Source organism: Leopardus geoffroyi, chromosome B3 (genome assembly GCF_018350155.1).
Source record: "Leopardus geoffroyi isolate Oge1 chromosome B3, O.geoffroyi_Oge1_pat1.0, whole genome shotgun sequence".
Taxonomy (NCBI): domain Eukaryota; kingdom Metazoa; phylum Chordata; class Mammalia; order Carnivora; family Felidae; genus Leopardus; species Leopardus geoffroyi.
In genome coordinates, this window is record NC_059337.1 from 45,921,413 (window position 1) to 45,928,055 (window position 6,643).

At 39.5% G+C, this 6,643-nt stretch overlaps 1 protein-coding gene across 2 annotated transcripts in view; it reads right to left on the bottom strand.

Annotated features, from left to right (window-relative positions):
- The window catches only part of RNF111 (ring finger protein 111), a 97,765-nt gene extending 94,352 nt beyond the window's left edge, over positions 1-3,413 (bottom strand). The window contains exons 1-2 of one of the 2 annotated variants that reach the window (XM_045449596.1): positions 3,031-3,413; positions 625-737 (exon numbers count right to left, since the gene is read on the bottom strand). The gene's annotated coding sequence lies outside the window, so the exon portion shown is untranslated. The remainder of the gene's footprint in view (positions 1-624; positions 738-3,030) is intronic. The other variant, XM_045449592.1, reaches the window with a different exon arrangement.
- Between the last annotated feature and the right edge of the window lie 3,230 nt (positions 3,414-6,643).

Consider the following 6,643-nt stretch of genomic DNA (forward strand, 5'->3'; position numbering starts at 1 on the left):
GCTGATTCTTTTTAGTAAATGATCACAACTCATCACCTCTAAAAAGAAGTTAGGCCCTCCCTAACCACTCAATCCACAGTACAGCTCCACTTCCACTCATTCTTCATTACATGGTCTTATTTTCTTCATGGCACTCACCACTACCTCAAACTATTCTGTTTATTAGGTTTCCCACAGTAGAATAACAACTCCCTGAAGGCAAAGTGCCTTCCTCACTGGAGACCAAAAACAATACTGAGAACATGAGACATTCAATAAATACATACTGAGTAAGTAATAACTCAGTACCCTTATTTAAAATGTAAGCTCGGGGCGCCTGGGTGGCGCAGTCGGTTAAGCGTCCGACTTCAGCCTGGTCACGATCTCGCGGTCCGTGAGTTCGAGCCCCGAGTCAGGCTCTGGGCTGATGGCTCAGAGCCTGGAGCCTGTTTCCGATTCTGTGTCTCCCTCTCTCTCTGCCCCTCCCCCGTTCATGCTCTGTCTCTCTCTGTCCCAAAAATAAATAAACGTTGAAAAAAAATTTTTTTTAAATAAATAAATAAATAAATAAAATGTAAGCTCAATTTTGTATTTGTTTTTAAACATTTGTAGCTCACTCCACGTGTAATGATATGAATTGAATACCTGTAGAAACCTGGGTCAGCTGTTACCAAGAATCGGTGGGATCAGGAAAGAAAGAACAGAGGTGTAAGGCATTCAAACGCAATTCTGGACTTTAACTGAACGATTACAGGTTTCTGAAAGAAAAATTATTCAGGATGATTTAAAGAGCATTACCAGAAATAGAACAAATTTCATCTCTTAGTATCATATGAGAGCTATTAAATCATATACAATATCTACAACGGGAGAGAAGTATTATCTAGAACAACAAACATGGCTGCCTCCTGGGTTTTTTTCTTTTTTTTTTTCTCACCTAATATAAACATGAAGGAATTTAACTCTCAGTATAGCACTTCTTTCTAGGAATTGAATTATAATGAATACACCAATAAGTACCAAAAACACCTAACTAAAAATATGAATCATTAAATTGGGACCTAGAGAAACCTAGAAAGCCATCCCACACTTCTCATTTAACAATTCAAAGAGATCAGAAGCCAAGGATGGTTATCAATAAAGTCACCTATCTAATGAATAGCAAGCAAAGCTAGATCTAAAATCCAGATCTCCTATCTCCAGCCTTATACTCTTTCATAAGATAATGTCACCCATAGAATGCTAATGTCAAGTTACTAACATACTTTAATTATTATCATTTTTAATGTTGTCACTTTTTTTCTTCCTATTGAAGTCCTAGCTCACAGAGGGAAAAGTTAAAACAAGACACATATAACTATGCTCTAAGTAAATAAAGCATGTTACAGAAACCCCTCTTTGGCAAAATAATAAAATGTCTAAAAAATTTAATTAGCATGACTCAAGAGTTTTTAAACCCAGTTTAAATTTTAAAATGAAAATAACGGGGCACCTGCCTGGCTCAGTTGGTGGAGCATGGGACTCTTTACCTGGGTGTTCTAAGTTCGAGCCCCACACTGGGTGTAGCAATTACTTAAAAAATAAGTAAAGAGCCACATATATAAGATCCACCATCCCTGTGAACAAGGAGAGAGTCTCCACTCTTCCCAGTTTTTCTTAAAATATTGTTCAGACGAATTCACAAACATCGTCACCAGCTTTTAGAATACTACTCTGAATCTTAGATGGCAAACAAATGAGCAGGGGAAAAATGTCATGTGTCCAAGGTTAATGAGAAGAAATGGACAAAAGTAAAATAATTCAAGGCTTTAAAAAAAATTAAGGATTGTTTTCAGAGTAAGAGGGCCTCTCTCTCATCCCGTTTTATCTCACAAACACAACTAAAGACTACTGTTTAGTATGAAAAGCAACAGTTTATATTGACATGAAAATATTTACTAAAAAACATATAGTAACAAACCATCAAAATGTAGATCTTCACCATAATAAAGCTGAGTAAAAATAGTATTACAGAACTTCCACGTAATATCGAAATCACATTCTAACGTTTGAAAGCAAACACACACACACACACACACAAAATGGGAAAGCAAATGGGACCTCAGCTTATATTTTCCCCAGGCTGTTCTTTTCGACTGAAGAGGTCCCTAATACAAGAAAATTAAACATAAAAATACCAAGTAAAATAAAGTTTGTATTAAGTCGGGTTCAAAAGCTCAAACAACTATAAAATGAAGTCTATGTCAGCTGGCACCTGACCACTCCAGAGAGTTCTAAATTCATACTGCACATAAATCAAGAAACAGGAAAGCACACAATACAATGGAGTCACCTCACAGTACGAACATGAACAAATTAAATGAATACCCTATATACTTCCTGGTATTTTTAAGCACTAAAACTTGGGACTTGCGTTAAGAAGTATCTGTAAAGATCTATTATAGCCTATTTAAAAGCTATGGTGACAAACCTCTATTTCTACAGTACAGAACAGATATTTCCATTACAGCCTTGCCACTGCCTCTGACAAATTACCTAAGGACAATAATAAAATATACAGCTTCTTTTCTAATGACCAAACCAACTCTACACAAAAATCTGACGCGTCTGTATTTCTGCTGTTCCGCGGACGTTTCCTTGATCACATAAGACGGCAACTCCCTAACCGTCGGGGCTGACTTAGCGCCCTCCAACACCCCCGGTGCGGGTTACCTTCATCACTCCATTGTCAAATCGCACTCCCACGCCTCAGTCCTCAGTCCCCTTCCTAGACTCTAGGTAGAGTCCAAAGAGGAAAAGAAATCCCCTCACCCACACTCCCTTACTGTGGGGTGTGGGTGTGTCTGTAGACGAATGCTTTGCTCAAACACAATTAATTCTCCTGCGAAGACCCAGACCCTAAGTCACTATGGAGCCAGCAGTAACCGGCCGGTCGCCGACCCCAGCCTTCCGCGGCCGCAGCCCTTCCTCTTTCTCCCCTCCAGGCCGGCCCCTCCCCCGTTGCGCGCACGCGCGGCCTCCAATCGATCCCCTCCCCCCTAGCCCCCTCACCTTAATCATTAGCTACCCTTTTCCCAGAGTCCGGGAATCACTGGCCCAGGAAGGAAGACAGCAGATGGAAGAGGGGAAGAGGATGCGTCGAGAGCCAGTGATCTGGGCTTTCAGATCTCGGCCTAATAGGCCCCTGTAGTCAAGAGCTGCGTCTGTCACCGCCACCAAACCGTACGAGCGGCAGCGCCTGGTTCGGCCCAGTTCACCCGGCCTGGGTTCAGAACGCCTGATTTGATCCCACAAGAACTCCTTCCCTGAAGCTGCGGGCGTTTCTGTGCTGCGCAGACCGAACACCTCGCCACCGTCGCCGCCACTGCTGCTGTTCTCCTGCCGCCGCCGCTGCCGCCGCCTAACCAATCCCTCCTCTACCGAGAGAGCACGACACTCAGGGTCTTTACGACAGTTCGGAAAGTGAGGGAGCAGTAGTCTTCACGCCTCCATTAATATCTGTTTCTGCGCTTGCTCAGATTCATGTTTCTCAATGTCCCGCCCCCTCTTCCTCAGCCCTGCCCCTTTGTACTTGCTTTACGAAGTCTGTTAGCGAAGCCTAACGATTTCATGAAGCTCGTTATTTTATTTTCCTTGGTGATTGTATTCTACATTTAAGCAAAATACTATTTATTGGCTAATTTTTTTTCGTAACTGAAAAGTACAATTAACCACAGAATTATTGACTACATTTACAGTACATTTAAACGAAAACACGGTTTACTGTCACACACAAAAAATGATACCCAAATCATACTCGCTAATCACATAAAGATCATAGCACCCCGATCTTAGGGTGAATTTGCTTCCAGAATCACATCAAAAGTGGTAACATATCCTGGGAACTGACTGTACAATCACCTACGCCTTCTTAATTATTTTATGAAAATCAGTAGATAGCAATTGCTTCATTACGTGCATTAGGAGGATGTACGGAAGGAGAATATAGGCTTTAGAATCAGTCAGACAGACTTCCTTTCAAATCCTGATGATGCCAATTAACAGCATTCGGATTCATTATACCTTTATAAATCTTTCCAAAAAAAGAAAAGAAAAGAAAGAAAACGTTAGTTACACTTCAATTTAAAAAGAAAATAAAAGGGCATCTTAAGCAAAAAATAAAATAAAATAAAATTGTTTCTTTACAAAAAGAACATTATTTACCTCAAAGGGTTATTGTGAGATTAAATAAGACAGTTCATATAATGTTGTGAACATTATTTACCAATTAAGTGTTCAATAAACATTAATTCCCTCCCTTTGTTATCAACCTATCTTTCTCAATATGTTTTCTTTTGTTCACTTGTGTTCTCCATACTGTTGTGTGAAGGAAATATATTAAAATAATAATAATAGTGGCACCTGGGTGACTCAGTCAGTTAAGGACCCAACTTCAGATCAGGTCATGATCTCAAGGTCCCTGGGTTCCAGCCCCACATCGGACTCTCTGTGCAAAGAACCCACTTCAGATCCTCTCTCTCTCTCTCTCTCTCTCTGCCCCTCCACTCATGCTCTTTCCGTCTCTCAAAAATAAATATTTTAAAAAAGAAAAAAAGAAAAGAAAAGATCACAGGTTTTGTGGGAAAACTGGAAGAGCATTGGAGTAGGAATTTTCTCAGTCCTCCTATTTTCTTGCTCTAAACATAAAATTCTACCTGGACTATCTTATCTACTGCCATGATTTCAATTGTTATTGACTCATGACTTCTCAAAATCATGTACTTCCAGAACGATATTTCCAGACCTAACCTTTTTTTCAAGCTCTTGACCTGTGCTCTTCAAGGAAGTAGACACTGGCCCCATGTAGCTATTGAGCACTTGAAATGTGGTGAGTATGAATTGAAAAGCACATTAAGTGAAAAATATACATCCAATTCAAAGATACAATACAAAAAAATTGTAAAAATCTCAATAATTTTAATATTCATCACATGTTGAAATAATATCTTGGTTAGATTGGGGTAAATCAGTGTTTCTCAAGCAGGGATGATTTTGTCGTCCCCTCCCCACCCCCCCCCAGGGATATTTAGCAATATCTGGAGACATTTTTGGTGTTCACAACTTGGGGGAAGGATGGCTACTGACCTCTACTAACAAGAGGCCAGGGGTGCTGCTAAACGTCTTACAATACACAGGACAACCCTCCACAACAAAGAATTTTCTGGCCAAAAATGTCAATAGTACAGTTGAGAAATACTGGGACTAAATAAAATATACCACTAAAGTTCATTTCACCTGTTTCTTTTACTTTTTAAGTATAACTACTATAAAATTTAAAATTACATCTGTAGCTCACATTATACTTCTGTTGGACAGTGTGGACTGATCTAGACCCGTATGGCTATTTTACTGGATATGTAATTTCCACTTTAATGTCCCACAGGTATCCCTAACACATCATGTTCAAAATAAATAAAAATAAATAAATGTAGGTATACTGTATTTACACTATAACATGGAAGGAACAGGGTGGTGTAGTAGTGCTCTGAGAACACAAAGATGGAACACCATAGTCAAACCAAGAGGAAGTGATGTGTAAACTAAACTTTGCGACATAAATGAAGACAATCAAATGAAGCAAATAGAACATCCAGGCAGAAGAGATCAGTACACTAAGGTACAGAAACAGCAAGAAGCAAATTCTCTAATAGGATCTACTGAATGTGTTGTGCAGAGAAACTATTGAGAGATAAGGGAAGAAAAGTAGATAGAAACAGATTAAGTAAGGTTATTTTTGCTAGCATGAGGAATTTGAACTATTTTATACTTAAAACTATGGTAAGCCATTAAAGGAAATCAACTGGAGGAGTAACAATCAGATTGACTGTCAGAGATATCATTATATATTCAGAGTAGGGGCTGGATTGGAAAGGGACAAAAATAGAGAGGCGAAGACCAGTTGAACTGGCAAGCAAAAAGTGACGAGGGTGGTGGAAATGAGAATGAGAAGGAAGAGACAGATACAAGAAGCATAAACAACTGGAGTGAAGGAGAAGGAGAATCTCAGAAGCTTCCAAATTTACAGTAAGCGGTTGGGTGGAAATACCATTCAGGAAAAAGAATGGCAAAACCCAACTTTGGGGTATGGAAATTTTGATTGGGTGGGATGAGAAAGGAGGTTGAAAGGAAATAATTACTTCTTTATTGGGCAAGTTGAGTTTGAGGTGTCTAATATTTAGCCAAAGTGTAGATTCCAGTAAGCTGTTGGATATGTGGGTTTGGAGCTCAGGAAAAGTCTGGGCTGAAGACAGAGTTTTGATAGGAATTAGCTTGTGATCACTGAAGCAGTAATTTTGATGAGGTCACCCAGAATATCAGTGAAAAGAGACAGATATCTGGGGAAAGGTGATATTTTAAGAGCGGAAGAATGAAGAAGAGTCCCAGAAAAATAAGGATGGCCCAGAACAAAAGCAAAGAAAGAAAAACCCAAACAAATAGGTGGCAGGCCAAGTGAGAAAAAGAGTTTCAATGATGAAGTGGGTGATCAAAGATATGAAATGTCCATTAGTTTGGCAATAAGGAGATCTGTAAACAAGAGTAATCTCAGTAACTGTCATACATTTTAGAACAGAGGTTCTCAACAGGGTTGACTGTGACCCCCAGGGATTGACAATGTCCAAAGATA